Source organism: Saccopteryx leptura, chromosome 3 (genome assembly GCF_036850995.1).
Source record: "Saccopteryx leptura isolate mSacLep1 chromosome 3, mSacLep1_pri_phased_curated, whole genome shotgun sequence".
Lineage (NCBI taxonomy): Eukaryota > Metazoa > Chordata > Mammalia > Chiroptera > Emballonuridae > Saccopteryx > Saccopteryx leptura.
The window spans coordinates 179,572,922-179,593,980 of record NC_089505.1 but is presented as its reverse complement, the minus strand read 5'-3'; positions in this window follow the sequence as shown (position 1 = coordinate 179,593,980).

The window sequence follows — 21,059 nt, the reverse complement described above, 5'->3', positions numbered from 1 at the left end:
TATACAATGGAATACTACTTGGACATAAAAGGGAAAGAAATCTTTTTTGAGAGAGAGTAGGAGAGAGGGGAACATCCAGCTGTTCCTGTATTTTATGTGCCCTGACCAGGGAATTGAACCAGCAACCTGCATGTTCCAGTACAATGCTCTATCCAACGGAGCTATCTGGCCAGGACTTAATTTTTATTGATTTTTAGAGATACAGAAAAAGGAAGGGATAGAAAGGAGAGGGGGAAGGGAAGCATTTGTTGTTTCACTCAGTTGTGCATTCTTTCGTTGCTTCCTATGTATGTCCTGACTGGGGGTTGAACCTGCAACCTTGTTGTTTCAGGAGGATACTCTTAACCAATTGAGCTAACTGGTCAGGGCCAAAAAGAAAGAAATTTTGCCTTTTGAAACACCCCAGGTGGACCTGGAGAGTAATATGCTAAGTGAAATAAGTCAGTCAGAGAAAGACAAATATCGTATGATTTCACTTATATATGGACTCTAATGAACAAAACAGACAAAATAGAAACAGATTCATAAATACAGAGAATAGACTGATAGCTGTTAGGGAAGAGAGGGTTTGGGTGAAAAAGCTTAAGAGGGTAAGAAAAAAAACAAAACTCTAATAGACACACATGACAGTATGGTGATTACTATAGGGAAAGGTGGGTAAGGGAAGGTGGATGAGGGTAAAGGGGATAATAGTGTTGGAAGGGAACTTGACTGGGGATGGTGCACACACAATATGATATACAGATAAGGTATTATAAAATTATACACTTGAAACCTATATAATTTTATTAACCAATGTCACTCCAATAAATTCAATAAAATATTTTTAAAAATTGACTCTTAATAGCACAGTCATATTCTCTAACTGTAATGCAGTAAAATTAGAAATTCACAATAAAAGAGTATATGACAAGAGATAAACTCATATATTTGTAAACTATAGAACCAATTCTTAAAATAGTTGTTAGGTTAAAGTAGAAATCACAATTGAAATTACTGAGATAACACTTTTGGCTTTCTATTTACTCTGGTTAGCTTTACACCTTGCTGAATGACAGCTAGTTTTATTGTCTTGATTTATGCTTAAAGAGTTTCTCTTATATTTTCACTTTGCCCCTTCTACCTCCTCTCTGATATTTAAGACTTTTGCTTTGAAAATATTTTCCAGAATATTCTTTACTTTTATAGCTTTTGTATTTTTATTCTTTACCCTTTAAACTTACTGTCTCAATGATTTTTCACTTTCAATGCTTACTTTTGTGTTTTTAACATTTAAATCTATTGACTTTTAATCTTCCCTCTGAAATATCTATTTTGCCCCATTATTCTAAATGATAGCTTTTAAAATAATTCCACTTAAAAGCATTACTCTTTCAAAAGTATTTTGCTTTCACCTTTAAAAAATCTTCTCTACCCTGTATATATTATCTTACCTACATCTTTTTCTTCTGTGAGTCTTTTCTTTTTCCTCATAATTTCTAGCAAAGAGCCATCTTTGGAAGCTTGTACTCAAAGTGATAGCCTGGAGAAAACTCATATGTACGTACAGAAGGGAGCTTGTGTCTGCTGTGCCTCCCTTCCCCTCAGCCCCAGGCTGATCTCTGGCACCTGCCAATGGATCTCAGGGTCCATTAGGGCTGAGTTTTGATTTTGGGTTACCTACTCTCAGGGTGATGGTTTTCTTTGTGTAGGCAAAGTACTTGGTTTACTCTAACAACTTTTATTCCTTAGTATATCTCCAATATGAAATATTTGTATTTTGGGCAATCTACACCAATAGCATGCCATGAGGCTGGAGCAAATGGAAGGAAAGTGAGAGGTCCTGGCTGGAGAGTTGGCCTGATCCAGTAAGGAGCTGGGTGGTTCTGTCACAAGGGTCTCACAGTGCTCCTTCTCACACTGGGCTTCTTCATCACTTGCTTTGATACTTTATTTACAAATTGACCTGTCTCCCTTCCTTCTCAGTGAGATGTAGAATCTTTGTCTTGATAGATGGTTCTCCCTCAGAAGTGGATTAAGGTTGGTTGAGGCCCCGGGCGCAGAAGAAAATATTAGGCTCCTTAAAAAAAAGAGAGAGACAGGGAAAATAAAAATACATGTTAACCATATTTTTAAATAAATAAAAAATATTATGTACTATGAATGTTAAAATTGCACATATGAAACCAAACTTTGTGTCATTTAAAAAAGTGTAAAGTTGGGGTTTTGCGAAGCCCTTCAGAAGTCGGGGCCCAGGGCGCACACTCAGTGTGTCTGCTGTTAAATTTGCCTCTGTTCTCCCTAGCTTCTTCTACTCTTATGAAATAAATTCAAAGTTCTTTGGGATTAGGGTTAAATATCAGAATTGCTGCAATCCTGCTGGTAGAATGGCTTTCTCCATTTGGCAAGACCCAAGTGGGGCAGCCCAGTCACCTGGACATTAGAGTATAGTGTACTGACAGAATAATTAGATTCACCTCTCCACTGGGGTTCCTTGGGAGACTTCTCAATGTACAAAATATTTTTGCTTCTTGTTCACCCCTTTAAATGGGAAAAGGATATTTTTCTGAAGAGAATGGAGTCCTTGAACAAAAATCTGGCCAACTTCTGGAGCCTTGTCCACACGGACAATAAATACCCTTGTCTTTATTCACTTTTGTCTCACCACAGCTTTCTTTTGGTTTTCTAGAGACTTCCACTCAATGATTAAAGAGTTGTTTCTTGGATGTTTGGGGTTCCAAAAGCAAGAATCCTGATGTTTAAGTTTTTATGAAAAATTTGTATGTCACTGTGGGCAGCCTTAATTTTAAAATTTGCATCTTCCCATTTTCAAGGTTTAGGTACCTTATTTTTCATGTTATCAAGCTAAAATAATTGGAAACAGAGTAAGTCCACTCTGACTTCTGCCACCCTTATGCGATTCAGATGAGCTGACAGGACATCTTCCTTTCAGGTGTGATTTGATTTCCTGGCGAGCTTCCTGTTTTTCTTAACATATATATTCTCTCGGTCAATGTTTCATGCGCTCAGCTCATATATAAAATTGCTCTTTGGTTTTATCTTTTAAGTTTTTACTTATTTTATGTATGCTAGGTCAAAATTAACCATCTCTGGGTCTCTGAGAGTCAAGATTAGCTCATTCACTCCTTTAATAAGTGTCTATGATGTTTTTACTTTGAGCATATCTGAATACCATTAGAAAATGGATGAATCACTTCCCTATAAACTGTTCTTTAAGAGGAAGATGTACTAGCTGAATAGAAAAGTTCTCTCCATAATTATGTAAAAGACAGCAAATATATTTTGCCCCATTGTCAATGACCAGAGTTTCATTGTTATCTCTACACCTGGACCCAGCTAACTAGACCTCCATCATAGGGTGGCTCTTATCACCCTTCACAAAATATGACGATTAGCAAAATGCCTTGTGGTGGACATGGAATACATATTTGTCCAATAAATGTGTATTCCTCACTAAAAAGTCTTTAGAAAGACTTTCTTTCTAAAAGTTGTATTCAGCACTTTTTACAGCTCTCCTCTTGCATTATAGCTCAGCAACATTTCAGAAACAAGACGTCAAGTTGGATGTCCTGTTTCTTAGGCACAGAGGAGTTATGTGGAGGTATCTGTGTGAAGACTCAAAGTTGCTGGGTGTTGGAAAAGGGAGAGAAGATGGTGTGTTCACCTTACAGCAATACGGGGAAGTCAGATGGTAATTCACCAAGATGGCAGAAAGGGTAGAGTCTAGTATGGTGGTGGTACCTTGCAGGCTACTCAGAAAATGGTCCCACGAACTACATTTGGGGTGTGTGCTGAAGTCTTCGAAGCCTTGAGTTACAGAAACAGTCTTGCACAGCTGCTCTCTTGATGCCAGGAACCTGAATAGACTTCTTCTAGGTGATGAAGGATGACAGGATTGTAGTTTTTAGGTGTTGCGGCTCCTGCCAGCTCAGCTCTGTGTCCTGTAAAACCAGGGCATCAAGAATCCCCCTCAGAATATCTGCTCATGTATAATTCATCTGCAACTTTGTTTTGCATTTCTTCTAACATTCCTTCTTCACCCCTAACTTCTGCTCTATGCATGAAATGCTACAGAGCAAAGAGGGCTCTATGAATAGTCCAGTCCTATTATTATTTAGAAGTAGTGGTGTGTGTTCGTATATGTTTAACAACGAGCTTTCTAGGGGGGAAAACCCCATTGATTTGCGGTGTTTTTCAGTTACTCTGGTGTAAATACTCCCACGAGGGCCAATTTCAAGCTACTAACCTCCATCACTGAATACAGACTTAGGAAGAGATAGGTACACACCCTTGCCAGCTGGGACAAGCGGACTGCCACACTCAGCTCTCTAAGACTTCTCATTTGAGGAGGCCTTAGCAGTTATAGCCGGCAAGCTGGTTTGTGTATCATTATGGAGCCATTCAGAATTGGCAGATTGGGTTCTCCGGAAGTAGTCTCAGAGATGGAGGTTGGGGACAGGGCTTTCAGCAGGAGCCCATGACAGCTTGCTCCTTTCTTCGGAAAAACCTTGATCCTCTGTCCCTCACGTTGTCCTTGCCTGTCCCAGAACTCAGCTTTGCCACACATCTCTATCCCAGGCTCATCCTGCTCACTGTGGAAACCCCACAGGCTCCTCCCTGAAGTCCATCCATGTTCTGCTCTGTTTTGCTCTCTCAGCCAGGCCTGGGCATTTCTGCTGTGTCCTCTGGGCCTCTAACCCATGCTGCTTGGAGCTTCTGGCTTCAGTCCTGGTGCTGGCAGCGGAGGTGGGGTGGAGGGACTGTCCTGCAGGGTAGACAGGACAGACCCTGGCTCCTGCACATGGGGTATCTGGCAAGGGGAGACACTCCTACTTGCCTAAAAAACCATTTTGAGAAAGATGAGTGGATTTGTCCCAACACCGTAGGGGCTGGGGCTGACTCAGGGGTTCCTGTAACTTATTCTTCTCATTTACTTATGAGGACACTGTGACCAACTATAAATAACTAATTTGCCCAGAGTGCTGTGGCTGGTCAGGGACAGAGCTGGGACTAGAACCCTGCCCAGCAACACTTTTACCTGTTTTCCCAAAATCTGATTTGTTCACTGAATTCCAACCCTTTGTTCCCGTTCTCCAGGACAGTCTGTGTTTGGAAATGGCCTCACAGCAGCAGATTTTGTGTTCTCCCTGGTGAGCACTGCCGCGGACTCACGGTCCTGGCAGGCGGCTTGTCTGAGGAGGAATGTCCTCCTGCCAACTGAGGGCTGGACTCACAGGGCAGCCAGGCCAGCCCCAGGAAAAGCGTCTGGAAAGGCGAAGGGGAGCGCAAATTCCACAGTCTGCGGAGCAGGGGCACTGTGGCAGCTGCTTTCTGCCTCAGGAGGAGCCTAGGCCTCAGCCTGTAAGCCCTAGGAGGGGGGAAAGGAGTGTGTGCAGCCTTTCAGGTGTGCCCACCCCCACCCTGGCCTTGGGCTATTCTGGCCAGAGGCCCAGGACTTCCACCTCCCTTTTGTATCTTTATCCTCTTTAAATGCACTCTTTTAACAAACATTGTATCTAAAAGAATTAAACAATCTTCTTTCACCCTTTTAACATACAATATTTAGTTATTTACTTTTAAAACTTCATAGCTTTTATTTGTAATTGTTTATTTCATCCTGCTTTCTACCATTTCTTACTATAGTTATTTTTACAGATTATTTTTGTTAATTTTAATCTATTTATGCAAACAATTACCCCCTTCCCCAGGTGATGGACTGGAGGTCTGGGCTGTAGGGGGTGGGGTGGGGCTGTCTGGCTGCCAGCACAGGTGACCCCCGGAGCAGACGGTGGGGCTTTGGGTGGATCTGTGCTCTTCCAAGCTCCTGGGTCCTCTTCATTGAATTCTCCTTTGCTCCTTAGGTGAATGCTTTGATTCAAAAACAACTACCGGCCCTGGCCGGTTGGCTCAGCGGTAGAGTGTCGGCCTGGCATGCAGGAGTCCCGGGTTCGATTCCCGGCCAGGGCACACAGGAGAAGCGCCCATCTGCTTCTCCACCCCTCCCCCTCTCCTTCCTCTCTGTCTCTCTCTTCCCCTCCCGCAGCCGAGGCTCCATTGGAGCAAAGATGGCCTGGGCGCTGAGGATGGCTCTGTGGCCTCTGCCTCAGGTGCTAGAGTGGATCCCGGTCGGGCACATGCGGGAGTCTGTCTGACTGCATCCCCGTTTCCAGCTTCAGAAAAATGAAAAAACAAACAAACAAACAAAAACAACTACCAAGGAAGAGTTGGCAAAACTCCCTCAGCCTACACATAGTAGGTATAAAATAGTGAAATACCAAAGTTTGGGAAGGGACTTGGAAGTGGAGTACAATATTGATATTGTCCAATAAGAAGTATCATTGAGTCAAGGAAACCGGAGCATTCCTAGGAAGTTGTTTTGTTGTTGGCAACAGTATCTAAGTAGGGAGTTTCTTTCTTTCCACCAGAAGTCTAAGTCAATATTCCCCCTCCCACAGATCACAAGACAAAGCCAAGAGCACCAATAGAGAGGAAGCCATATGCCAGCTACCAGGCAGTGGCTGCTGGAACACTGGAGCAGTGGGGGGAGCGGGTGCCTTGAGGGAAGGAAGAGCACTGTGAATCTCGCCATTGTACAGGACTTGCTTTCACAAGTCTGGGAATATAGCTGATGGGAACTCTGCACTTAAAACCAAAGCTTTTAAAATTTTTTAATATTTTATTAATAGTTTAAAATGTAAATCACTGACATTTTTACCCATAGTTTAAACTCCTTTGCTGACCTGTCTTTTTTTTTAAATCAAAGTTATTGGGATGACATGGTGTTGGGCAGATAAAATGTATTATGCTCACTTTTTTAAAGATGGTGTTGACCACGTGGAGGCCATTGTCCAGGTGATATTAATGTGTGTCTCTGTGGGCTGTGGGCAGGCAGGATCATTGTAGCCTGGGGCTTGGTTTTAGGACTAAGCCTTTCCCACCCTTTTTGATGTATCCAATCATGCCTCAGAGAAGTGACTTTGTATTAGAGACTTCCCTATTTTGTATATTGGATTAAAGGTTTGGATTTCTACACTATAAAATAGGGGCAGAGCGGGAGCTTGCTCTTGGTTCCTGAGATTATCTTTAGAGGAGCAGAGCAGAGAGGAGAGCAGAAAGGCCACGTGGAAGAGGCCAGGAGAAGCAACCAAGATGGCGGAGTATTGAGTGAGAAGCCAGTTTGTGCAGAGTTTGTGTTGGGAAAAGGAAGGAGATGGGGAACAGAGGTGAATAAGTCTGGTGAGCTAGAAACCCTTGATTCTAGGAAACTCGGATAAGTCAGTAGCTTTGTGAGCACTGAATGTGAGTGGGTTTTGGAGCCCAGTGTGTGTTTTTAACTTGCCCACCGGGTGCAAGCTAGGATTAAAGCTAATGGCCCATCAGTTTTTGGCTTCGTTGTTTCTTTACCGACTGTCCGAATCCAATGCGAACCTGCATGGGCCAGGCGGCTGTGATGGTGGCCCTGGCTACTGGCTTTACACGCGGGTTAATCAAATTATATAGGTTTCAAGTGTACAATTCTTTTTCTTTCAAGTGAGAGGAAGGGAGATAGACAGACTCCTGCATGCACTCTCACCCCATCCATGCTCAATTAACCAAGCTGAGGCTAGGACCAATTGAGCCCCTGTCTGCGGAAAGGGAAGAGAGAGGGGAGAGAGAAAGGGGAGGGGGAGGGAGAGGGGGAGAGGGAGGGGCAGGGGCAGGGGAGGGAAGCAGATTGTCGCTTCTGTGTGCCCTGACCCAGAATCCAACCTGGGACGTTGACATGCCCAGTTGATGCTCTACCACTGAGCGAATGGGCCAGGTCTGAAACCACTTGTCTTAAGTGACTAGCAGACTCAACTGCTGCTTCCTGAGGTGGGGAATTCTTTTTGTCACCCACAAATTTGTAGGTAAACATTATGGATTGGTGGTGGAGACAGAGATATCACAGAACAGTGGGAAGCTTTCTGGATGTGTGAGCTCACTCTGCCTTGCTCTCTATACTGTGCTTTCAGCAACGAAACTGGGTCAATGAAAATTAAACTAACCATGGCCTCCTCTCATTCTTTGGGGCTGTTTCTATTATATTGATTTTGTTTTTTGCCACAAGACACTTCTCTTGTATTTTCAAGGGCCCAAAGTTGCTTCCCAATTGTGGCATTGTGAGAGAAAGGAGAGAGTTCAGTTGTAGTCTAACAATAGGAGAAAACCTCACAGGACACTTGGTGATGTCACCAGGAGCCAGATAAAGGCCTTACTGTGTCTAGGACAGGCCCAGAACTGAAAGGGAGAAAACTCATGGAGTCATCATCTGTCTAGAGTCAGAAGTCACTGAATCTGGGGTGTGACAACCACTCTCCCTGCAGACTGGTCAGAGAAATCACTCCTGCCAATCCCCAGAGTGGAGGGACTGAAGGGGATAAAGGGGAGTGTGGAGTTGTGGCGACAGCTATCTCCAGGGCCAGGAGATGGGTGGCAGAGGGTGGCAGAGAAGTGACAGTTTGCTTCACTGGGTGACCAGGGGCGCCTAATCCTAGAATAAAAAAAGAGGGAGGGGTCACAGGGAAATAACTTTGTGTGGCCTGCACCACCAGTTACTAGGGGCTGGGCTATGGTGGGCTGGGTTCTGTTGCCTTCTCCCTAGAGTGTCCCCTAAACCCTGCCTCCCTTACAACATTTAAGCAATCCTTATCAGCTTCTTGGGACACTCAGCTTCTTGGGAATAGATAGCTGACACTTTGTCCCCAAAGTCTGACACAAGAGGAATGTGCCAGCCAATTTCTGTGGTTTTCCTCCTGGGTGTGGTTGAGTGAGTTAATTGACTCTTCTCTCCCTATAGCCCAAGAGCAGGTGAGTGAGAACATTCCTTGTTGGGATTTCTGCAGAAGGAGGCAGGAATGAGCCAGGGCTGAATCTTGAAGTGGAACTTTTGGAGGCTTCTGCTGCTGTCTTCCTGCTTGTTAGGGCCAACCTGACCTTTCAGGGACCTGTGAGGGCCTGAACTGACTAGCCTGTGCCTCGTGCCTATTTATCTGCTTGTAATAGCTGGGAAGGCATTGCCTGGAAAGTGTCCCAGGCTACACTGTTTGTCACTTGATTTTGCAAGAATACACTCATATTGTTGCCAAAACCCATGACTGGCAGGGTACATCTGCTTGTTTTTTTGACATGTTCATCCTCTAGTCCCTGTAAGCAGGTCACGTGCTTGTGTCACAACCTCATTCATCCTTCCTGTTCTTTTTGCCTCCTGTCTATTCCAGGAAGGTGGAGTGTTTGGTCAGGTCTGTCAGCTCAGGGAGAAGCAGGAGGAAGAGGAGTAGGAAGGTAGAGGCAGGAAGTATCTGTGAACCAGATCCTCTGCACCTTGAACTCTACCGTGGGCTAGCAACAAAGCCCATCTTCCATGTGCTTCTCCCTCCAGAAGTGGAGTCTTTGCTGGGGGGAGAAGTAGCATTTGTAAAGACATCACCAAGGCATCATTAAGTGGATTCATGTGGAGAAAAACCACTCGAAAGCCTCTGCATAGGTGTGCCAGAACTCTGGCCTGTCAAGGAAAATTCTATTAATGGGCTTTCTCATTCATTCACAAGACAGCTTGGGGGCCCTTACAGTGGTAAAGGCCTTGTAAACTCCTGGGAATACATATGAATTAGCCACCTCTGAGGGTTGCACAATTTGGTGGAGGGTGAAGGCAGCATTCTTATTTCCCCAAACAGCTGTGGAGTGGGTTTTACTTCCCATATTTGACACCAGAGAAACATGAAGTTTTACAAGGTTAATGCTCCCAAGACCACACAGCTGGTAGGTAATAGACAAAGAATTCACACTCAGATCTTTTTGATTTGTAGGTTCATACTCTATCTGCCTTGTCTCCCAGGACAAAAGAGTGTGCTGAGGAGTTTGAAGGAAGTGATTTGTGGGCTGGTCTTTAAGCTGGCATAGAAGTTTCTCAGGCAGTGGGGACAGCATGCACAGAGGCAGGGAAACTGGACTGCCACAAGTCCTGCCCGAGCGGCTGGTGGGTCAGGAAAGGGCTCAGCACACATTCCAAGAATAGTTGTTATCCTGAAGGCAGGAAGAGTCATAGAACAGCAATTCAGGAGATGACCAGAATTGTGTCTTGGAACGATTCCATGCAGATGGAACCTTGGCCAGGACCCATGGGAGACTCTGGGGACACTAAGGACACTTAAGAAGCAGTACTGCCCCGCCAGATGGAGCCCCATCCAGATGGAGCCAGGTTGAACCTACCATGGTGCCTCCTGCGCTTTCTGAGGACCCAGGAATGAAGCTGACTGTCAGTCTCTTGGCTTTGTCAAGAGGGCTTTTTCTCTGGGCATAACTGTTCCTATTCTTCTTCCCTCACTGAATGCTTTATATACTTTTTGCCTTGGGTCACCTGGGGTTCATTTGGGAAGTGACTAAGATTTCACACGGCTCTAGGGCATCTCCATGCCCCAGAAGCAGCATAACTGCCCTTGTGAACTTCAAGGACTGGTTCTCTGCTTTGCAACAAGCCCGCTCTCCTCTGCAGCGCACTGGTGTTTTCTTGTAATTGGGCATTCCTGGATTCTCTGCCTTAAGCGGTGTTGGGCAGATAAAATATATTATGCTCACTTTGTTAAAGATGGCACTGGCCACGTGGAAGCCCGTCGTCCAGGTGATATTAGTTGCCCTTCTTGCTTGGGATGGATGTGGTTATATTAATATCTGTTGGGGGAGGGCTTTCGCTCCAAAAGGTTTTAAAAGTTCCGGGGGAAGAGCGATTACGTTCTAGGACAGGGGTCGGGAACCTATGGCTTGCGAGCCAGATGTGGCTCTTTTGGCGGCTGCATCTGGCTCGCAGATATATCTTTTTATTTATTTTTATTTCTGTTTTATTGATTTTTAAGTCTGAACAATGTTTTATTTTTTATTTATTTTTTATCTTATTTTTATTAATTTTAATGCAGTGACATTGATAAATCAGGGTACATATGTTCAGAGAAAACATCTCCAGATTATTTTGACCTTTAATTATGCTGCATACCCCTCACCCAAAGTCAAATTGTCTTCTGTCACTTTCTATCTGGTTTTCTTTGTGCCCCTACCCTCCCCCTACCCCATCTCTCTCCTTCCTCGCACCCTCCCCACCCTCCACCCCACTCCCTGTTACCATCACATTCTTGTCCATGTCTCTGAGTCTAATTTTTATGTCCCATCTATGCATGGGTTCATATAGTTCTTAGTTTTTTCTGATTTCCTTATTTCACTCCGTATAATGTTATCAAGGTCCATCCATGTTATTGTAAATGATCCGATGTCATCATTTCTTATGGCTGAGTAGTATTCCATAGTATATATGTACCAAAGCTTTTTAATCCAATCGTCCTCTGACGGACACTTGGGTTGTTTCCAGATCTTCGCTATTGTGAACAATACTGCTATAAACATGGGGGTACATTTCTCCTTCTGGAACCATTCTATGGTGTTCTTGGGGTATATTCCTAAAAGTGGGAAGGCTGGGTCAAAAGGCAGTTCGATTTTCAATTTTTTGAGGAATCTCCATAGTGTTTTCCACAGAGGCTGCACCAGTCTGCATTCCCACCAGCAGTGCAGGAGGGTTCCCTGTTCTCCACATCCTCGCCAGCACTTATTCTGTGTTGTTTTGTTGATGAGCGCCATTCTGACTGGTGTGAGGTGATATCTCATTGTGGTTTTAATTTGCATTTCTCTAATGATTAGTGATGTTGAGCATTTTTTCATATGCCTATTGGCCATCTGTATGTCCTCTTTGGAGAAGTGTCTATTCATTTCTTTTGCCCATTTTTGATTGGATTGTTTGTCTTTCTGGTGTTGAGATTTACAAGTTCTTTATAAATTTTGGTTATTAATCCCTTATCAGACGTACTGTCAAATACATTCTCCCATTGTGTAGTTTGTCTTTTTATTCTGTTCTTATTGTCTTTGGCTGTGCAAAAGCTTTTTAGTTTGATATAGTCCCGTTTCTTTATCCTGTCTTTTATTTCCCTTTCCCGTGCAGATAAATCAGCAAATATATCACTGCGAGAGATGTTGGAGAGCTTACTGCCTATGTTTTCTTCTAAGACGCTTATGGTTTCACGCCTTACATTTAAGTCTTTTATGCATTTTGAGTTTATTTTTGTGAATGGTGTAAGTTGGTGGTCTAGTTTCATTTTTTTGCAGGTAGCTGTCCAATTTTCCCAACACCATTTGTTGAAAAGGCTGTCTTTACTCCATTGTATGCTCTTACCTCCTTTGTCAAATATCAGTTGTCCATAGAACTGTAGATTTATTTCTGGGTTCTCCGTTCTGTTCCATTGATCTATGTGCCTGCTCCTATGCCAGGCTGTTTTGAGTACAATGGCCTTGTAGTATAGCTTGATATCAGGAAGTGTGATACCTCCCCCTTTATTCTTCTTTTTTAAGATTACTGAGGCTATTCATGTTCTCTTTTGGTTCCATATAAATTTTTTGGAATATGTGATCTATATCTTTGAAGTATGTCATTGGTATTTTAATTGGTATTGCATTGAATTTATAAATTACTTTGGGTAATATAGACATTTTAATGATGTTTATCCTTCCTAACCATGAGCACGGTATATGCTTCCACTTGTTTGTATCTTCCTTGATTTCTTTTATCAATGTTTTATAATTTTCCGAGTACAGGTCTTTAGTCTCCTTGGTTAAATGTACTCCTAGGTACTTTATTTTTTTTTGTTGTAATAGTGAAGGGGATTGTTTCCTTAATTTCTCTTTCTGACTGTTCATTGTTGGTGTATAAAAATGCCTCTGATTTCTGAGTATTAATTTTGTATCCTGCCACCTTGCAGAATTCATTTATCAGGTCCAGTAGTTTTTTGACTGAGATTTGAGGATTTTCTATATACAATATCATATCATCTGCAAATAATGATAGCTTTACTTCTTCTTTTCCAACTTCAATGCCTTTTATTTCTTCTTTTTCTCTGAATGCTGTGGCTAGGATTTCTAGGACTATGTTGAATAAGAGTGGTAAAAGGGGGCACCCCTGCCTTGTTCCTGATCTTAAGGGGATTGCTTTTAATTTCTGCCCATTGAGTATGATGTTGGCTGTGGGTTTCTCATAGATGGCTTTTATCATGTTGAGGTATGTTACCTGTATTCCCACTTTGCTGAGAGTTTTGATCATGAATGGGTGCTGGATTTTATCAAATGTTTTTTCTGCATCTATTGAAATTATGTGGTTTTTCTCCTTCCTTTTGTTTATGTGATCAATAACATTGATAGATTTGTGAATATTGTACCAGCCTTGCCTCCCAAGAATAAATCCCACTTGATCGTGATGACGTCAGAGTAATGGCGGGGTAGGAAGCGATACCGATAAATCTCCCCCAAAACTCAACAAGATCTTCAACCAGAAACAGAAAAACCTATACTTGGAGCTTCCAGATGCTTCGCAATACACCCAAAGGTATGATTGAGTGAAAAATTGGCTAAATATATAACCAAACCCCGAAGGAAATAGGGAGTAAGAAATGCTCCGCCTTCCTCACTAACCTAAACAGGGCGGCTTTCTCTGGTAACTGTGAATATAGAAACTGAGGCGGGCAAAGGGGGTGAATACATCCAGGCCGCGACACAAACGGCCGAACCAGGCTGTGGGACGGAGATCCAAGCCAAGGAAAATCTGATCCTGTGGCAAACCGGGCAATACAAGCTAACACTCGCGCCAAACCCAAACAAAGAAAGACAAGCGGCGCGGACATTTTACCCGGTTTCCTGGTTGGTGCGCAGTTAGTGGGCGAGAGATTTCTTCCTAAGCCCCGGAAGTGGGTGCCCGTGTTGCCCCACGGAGAGGCAGGGTCAGAGGCCTTTCTGTGGGCCGAGGGCAGAGTCTCTGGGCAGCCCCAGCGCCCTGGGAAAGCCACGCACGGGAGGGAGTGAGAACTAATTCCAACGGTGGAGATTTTCCGTACTGGAGGGTGTTTCACTCAGAGGGAAACGTGGCCGGCCTCATATCCTGGTTTGCGTGCGTAGATAAGGAGTGAGCGATTCCTCCGAGTGCCTCGGCAGTGCGCGCCCGTGTTATCGCACAGAGGGGCAGAGTCAGGGGCCTTTGTGTGGGCCAAAGTGGAATCTCGGGCCACCCCAGTGCCTTGCAAAAGCAGCGCACGGGGACGGAGCGAGACTCAATTCCAACGCTGCAACTTTTCCCTGCGGTTGGGGGTTTCACTCAGAGCGTGAGACTGCTGGCCGGATATCCTGGTCTGCGCGCAGCCAGTGAGTGAGAGTTTCCTCCAAGCGCCCCGGAAGTGGGCGCCCGCTTGTGTTACCGGACAGAGTGGCAGAGCCAGAGGTCTTTGAATGGCCGGAAAGCCCGCCTGATTATGCTAGCAGCTCTGACTGACTGAGCCTTACCCAGAGCCCTGTGCTGAGTGGAAATAGAGTGGGGAGTTGCCAGCTCTTTGAGCCTCTTACTATCCAGGCAGAGGCAGCAGCAACCCCATAGCTGGATTATCAGGCTACTAATTGAGGAAGGAAAGACTAGGAGAAAGGCTCCAGGAACACGGACTCTCTCACTGTCGGAGCCTATAAATGCTAATAGCCTCGACTGCCAACGAGACTAAAGCACAATACATGACATTGCCATAGAGACTTATCAACTGCAAACCTCCACCTGAGCATGGCAAAGGGGCAAAACCCGGGGTACAGAGTCACCGACCAGGAAGAGGGAGAGAAAAGAAAAAGCAAGAAGATAACCTCTCAAAATCAAGAATAATCTGCAGACTTTATAACCTTTCCCATTTTATTATATTTGTTCGTTTGTTTCTCTTATCTTCATTCTTGATACTTTTTTTTTCCTCCTCCAATTTGGCCGATTAACTCTCTACCGGTCTTACTCTCTCCTCTCCTTGAACTACACTACCCATAAGTGTTACATCTCCCATTATCTTTTCTCTTCTATTCCTTTCTCTCTATGAGGGTTGCACTCCAAAACACTTAACTCTCTCTCTCTCTCTCCTCTCTTTTTTCTTCTTTTAGTGGTTCCCTCTTTTTTTTTCTCTCTCTCTCTTTCTTTTCTCCCTCTATATTAGTTTCTTCCTTTCTCCTTTACATCTCCTCTCATTCAAACCTCAATAACAAACAAATTATCTTATCTGGGACTCAAACTTATGTTTGTGGCATTTTGGGGGTTTTTTACTTCACCTTTTTAACTCACTAGCAGTGCTCCCATCCCTGGCTCTCCATATTATCTAGTTCTTGTTCCACTAAATACAATTGTAATTTTTTAATTTGTCCCCCCATTTTTCCGTTTTCCTCTTAATCCTCTCATCATAACTCTTAGACAACCAACACCTAAAAGCAAATCATTTTATTCTTGACCGAAATTTTTTCCTTATTTGCTATTTGTGGGTCCATACGCTCTTTTTTTTTTCTTTTTTCTTTCTTTCTTTCTTTTTTTTTTTTTTTGCCCCTTTATTACTTTTCCCCAATTCAGGCCCTCCATCACAGGCATTGTTTGTTATAATTCACAGTCCACCACAAGATTTTATCAAGAAAGAGGGGAGAGGAGAGGAGAGGAAAAAAGGAGGGGAGGAATAATTTCGTGTTTTTTTTTTTTTTAAATTTTTATTTTATTTTATTTTTCTTTATTTCATTATTAATTTTTTTTTAAAAAAACAACTCTTTTCGATTTTCTTTTATTATTTGTTTAAACTTTTTATTCTTTATTAAATCTCATTAATACTATCAACAAAACCACCCTCAGATGCCATTAAGGAAGAGAAAATCGAATATCATGGATACGAAAGAAAGAGAGGTAACACAGCTAGATGAGGAAAAATCTATGGAGAAAAAATTTAATATATTGGAAACCTTGGAGCTAAATGACAGAGAATTCAAGATAGAAATCCTAAAAATCCTCCGAGATATACAAGAAAACACAGAAAGGCAATTTAGGGAGCTCAGAAAACAACTCAATGAACACAAAGAATATATGTCCAAGGAAATTGAAACTATAAAAACAAATGAAACAGAGATGAAAAACTCAATTCACGAGCTGAAAAACGAAGTAACAAGCTTAGCTAATAGAACAGGTCAGATAGAAGAGAGGATTAGTGAAATAGAAGACAAGCAACTTGAGGCACAACAGAGAGAAGAAGAAAGAGACTCAAAAATTAAAAAAAATGAGATAGCCCTACAAGAATGATCTGACTCCGTCAAAAAGAATAACATAAGAATAATAGGTATATCAGAGGGAGAAGAGAGAGAAAATGGAATGGAGAACATACTCAAACAAATAATAGATGAGAACTTCCCAAGCCTGTGGAAAGAACTAAAGCCTCAAGTTCAAGAAGCAAACAGAACTCCAAGTTTTCTTAACCCCAACAAACCTACTCCAAGGCATATCATAATGAAATTGACACAAACCAACAGCAAAGAAAAAATTCTCAAGGCAGCCAGGGAAAAGAAGAATACAACATATAAAGGAAGGCGCATTAGATTATCATCAGATTTCTCAGCAGAAACTCTACAAGCTAGAAGAGAGTGGACCCCAATATTTAAAGTCCTGAAAGAGAGGAACTTTCAGCCACGAATACTATACCCATCAAAGCTATCCTTCAAATATGAAGGAGAAATAAAAACATTCACAGATACAGAAAAGATGAGGGAATTTATCATCAGAAAACCCCCACTCCAGGAATTACTAAAGGGGGTTCTCCAATCAGATACAAAGAACAAAAAAAAAACAGAGCCACAAGTAAAAGCTCCAAGAAGAACACAATAAAACCAAATTTAAACTGTGACAACAACAAAAAGAAAGAGGGGGAGAAGATGGAGATTAACAGTAGCAAAGGACGATGGAGTGCAAAAGTACTCACAAAATAGTTCGCTACAATGAACAGGGTAGGGACCCTTTTCATTATTCAAAGGTAACCACCATTGAAAAAACCACCACAGAAGCACATGAGATAAAAAAGATAGCAACAGTGGAAAGATGTATGGAATACAACCAAATAAAAACAAAAGATAGAAAAACAAAAGAGAAGGATCAAACAAGACACAAAACTAACAGAAAGCAAGATATAAAATGGCAATAGGGAACTCACAAGTATCAATAATTACACTAAATGTAAATGGATTAAACTCACCAATAAAAAGGCACAGAGTAGCAGAATGGATTAAAAAAGAAAATCCAACTGTATGCTGCCTACAGGAAACTCATCTAAGTAACAAGGATAAAAACAAATTCAAAGTGAAAGGCTGGAAAACAATACTCCAAGCAAATAACATCCAAAAAAAAGCAGGTGTAGCAACACCCATATCGGATAATGCTGACTACAAGACAGGAAAAGTACTCAGAGACAAAAATGGCCATTTCATAATGGCTAAGGGGACACTGAATCAAGAAGACATAACAATTCTTAATATATATGCACCAAACCAAGGAGCACCAAAATATATAAGACAGCTACTTATTGATCTTAAAACAAAAACTGACAAAAATACAATCATACTTGGAGACCTCAATACACCGCTGACGGCTCTAGATCGGTCATCCAAACAGAGAATCAACAAAGACATAGTGGCCTTAAACAAAACACTAGAGCACCTGGATATGATAGACATCTACAGGACATTTCATCCCAAAGTGACTGAGTATACATTTTTCTCCAGTGTACATAGATCATTCTCAAGAATTGACCATATGTTGGGCCACAAAAACAACATCAGCAAATTCAGAAAAATTGAAGTTGTACCTAGCATATTTTCTGATCATAAAGCCTTGAAACTAGAATTCAACTGCAAAAAAGAGGAAAAAAATCCCACAAAAATGTGGAAACTAAACAACATACTTTTAAAAAATGAATGGGTCAAAGAAGAAATAAGTGCAGAGATCAAAAGATATATACAGACTAATGAAAATGACAATACGACATATCAGAATCTATGGGATGCAGCAAAAGCAGTGATAAGAGGGAAGTTCATATCACTTCAGGCATATATGAACAAACAAGAGAGAGCCCAAGTGAACCACTTAACTTCCCACCTTAAGGAACTAGAAAAAGAAGAACAAAGACAACCCAAAACCAGCCGAAATAAGGAGATAATAAAAATCAGAGCAGAAATAAATGAATTAGAGAACAGGAAAACTATAGAAAAAATTAATAGAACAAGAAGCTGGTTCTTTGAAAAGATCAACAAAATTGACAAACCCTTGGCAAGACTTACCAAGGAAAAAAGAGAAAGAACTCATATAAACAAAATCCAAAATGAAAGAGGAGAAATCACCACGGACACCGTAGATATACAAAGAATTATTGTAGAATACTATGCAAAACTTTATGCCACTAAATTCAACAACCTAGAAGAAATGGATAAATTCCTAGAAAAATACAACCTTCCTAGACTGAGTCAAGAAGAAGCAGAAAGCCTAAACAGACCTATCAGTAGAGAAGAAATAGAAAAAACCATTAAAAACCTCCCCCAAAATAAAAGTCCAGGTCCTGACGGCTATACCAGCGAATTTTATCAAACATTCAAAGAAGACTTGGTTCCTATTCTACTCAAAGTCTTCCAAAAAATTGAAGAAGAAGCAATACTTCCAAACACATTTTACGAAGCCAACATAACCCTCATACCAAAACCAGGCAAGGATGGCACAAAAAAAGAAAACTATAGACCAATATCTCTAATGAATACAGATGCTAAAATACTAAACAAAATACTAGCAAATCGAATACAACAACATATTAAAAAAATAATACATCATGATCAAGTGGGATTCATCCCAGAATCTCAAGGATGGTTCAACATACGTAAAACGGTTAATGTAATACACCATATCAACAAAACAAAGAACAAAAACCACATGATCTTATCAATAGACACAGAAAAGGCTTTCGATAAAATACAACACAATTTTATGTTTAAGACTCTCAACAAAATGGGTATAGAAGGAAAATATCTCAACATGATAAAGGCCATATATAATAAACCATCAGCTAACATCATATTAAATGGCACTAAACTGAAGGCTTTCCCCCTTAAATCAGGAACAAGACAGGGTTGTCCACTCTCTCCACTCTTATTTAATGTGGTACTAGAGGTTCTAGCCAGAGCAATCAGACAAGACAAAGAAATAAAAGGCATCCATATCGGAAAAGAAGAAGTAAAGGTATCACTTTTTGCAGATGATATTATAGTATACATCGAAAACCCCAAAGAATCCACAAAAAGACTACTAGAAACAATAAGCCAATACAGTAAGGTCGCAGGATACAAAATTAACATACAGAAGTCAATAGCCTTTCTATATGACAACAATGAAACAACTGAGAACGAACTCAAAAGCATAATCCCCTTCACGATTGCAACAACAAAAAAAATACTTAGGAATAAACATAACAAAGAATGTAAAGGACTTATATAATGAAAACTATAAACCATTGTTAAGGGAAATCGAAAAAGATATAATGAGATGGAAGAATATACCTTGTTCTTGGCTAGGAACAATAAATATAATCAAGATGGCTATATTACCCAAAGCAATATACAAATTTAATGCAATTCCCATCAAACTTCCAATGACATTTTTTAAAGAAATAGAGCAAAAAATCATCAGATTTATATGGAACTATAAAAAATCCCGAATAGCCAAAGCAATCCTAAAGAAAAAGAATGAAGCTGGGGGCATTTCAATACCTGACTTCAAACTCTATTATAGGGCCACGACAATCAAAACAACATGGTATTGGCAGAAAAATAGACACTCAGACCAATGGAACAGAATAGAAAGTCCAGAAATAAAACCACATATATATAGTCAAATAATTTTTGATAAAGGGGCCAACAACACACAATGGAGAAAAGAAAGCCTCTTCAATAAATGGTGCTGGGAAAACTGGAAAGCCACATGCAAAAGAATGAAACTGGACTACAGTCTCTCCCCCTGTACAAAAATTAACTCAAAATGGATCAAAGATCTAAACATAAGACCTGAAACAATTAAGTACATAGAAGAAGACATAGGTACTCAACTCAGGGACCTGGGTTTTAAAGAGCATTTTATGAATTTGACTCCAATGGCAAGAGAAGTGAAGGCAAAAATTAATGAATGGGACTACATCAGACTAAGAAGTTTTTGCTCAGCAAGAGAAACTGATAACAAAATAAACAGAAAGCCAACTAAATGGGAAATGATTTTTTCAAACGACAGCTCAGATAAGGGCCTATTATCCAAAATATACAAAGAACTCATAAAACTCAACAACAAACAAACAAACAATCCAATAAAAAAATGGGAAGAGGATATGAATAGACACTTCTCCCAGGAAGAAATACAAATGGTCAACAGATATATGAAAAGATGCTCATCTTCTTTAGCTATTAGAGAAATGCAAATCAAAACGGCAATGAGATACCACCTCACACCTGTTCGATTAGCTGTTATTAGCAAGTCAGGTAACAGCAAATGTTGGAGAGGCTGTGGAGAAAAAGGAACCCTCATACACTGTTGGTGGGAATGTAAAGTAGTACAACCATTATGGAAGAAAGTATGGTGGTGCCTCAAAAAACTGGAAATAGAACTACCTTATGACCCAGCAATCCCTCTACTGGTTATATATCCCAAAAACTCAGAAACATTGATACGTAAAGACACATGCAGCCCCATGTTTATTGCAGCATTGTTCACAGTGGCCAGGACATGGAAACAACCAAAAAGCCCATCAATAGATGACTGGATAAAGAAGATGTGGCACATATACACTATGGAATACTACTCAGCCATAAGAAATGATGACATCGGAACATTTACAGCAAAATGGTGGGATCTTGATAACATGATACGAAGCGAAATAAGTAAATCAGAAAAAAACAGGAACTGTATTATTCCATACGTAGGTGGGACATAATAGTGACACTAAGAGACATTGATAAGAGTGTGGTGGTTACGGGGGGGGAGGGGGGAATGGGAGAGGGATAGGGGGAGGGGAGGGGCACAAAGGAAACAAGATAGAAGGTGACAGAGGACAATCTGACTTTGGGTGGTGGGTATGCAACATAATTGAATGACAAGATAACCTGGACTT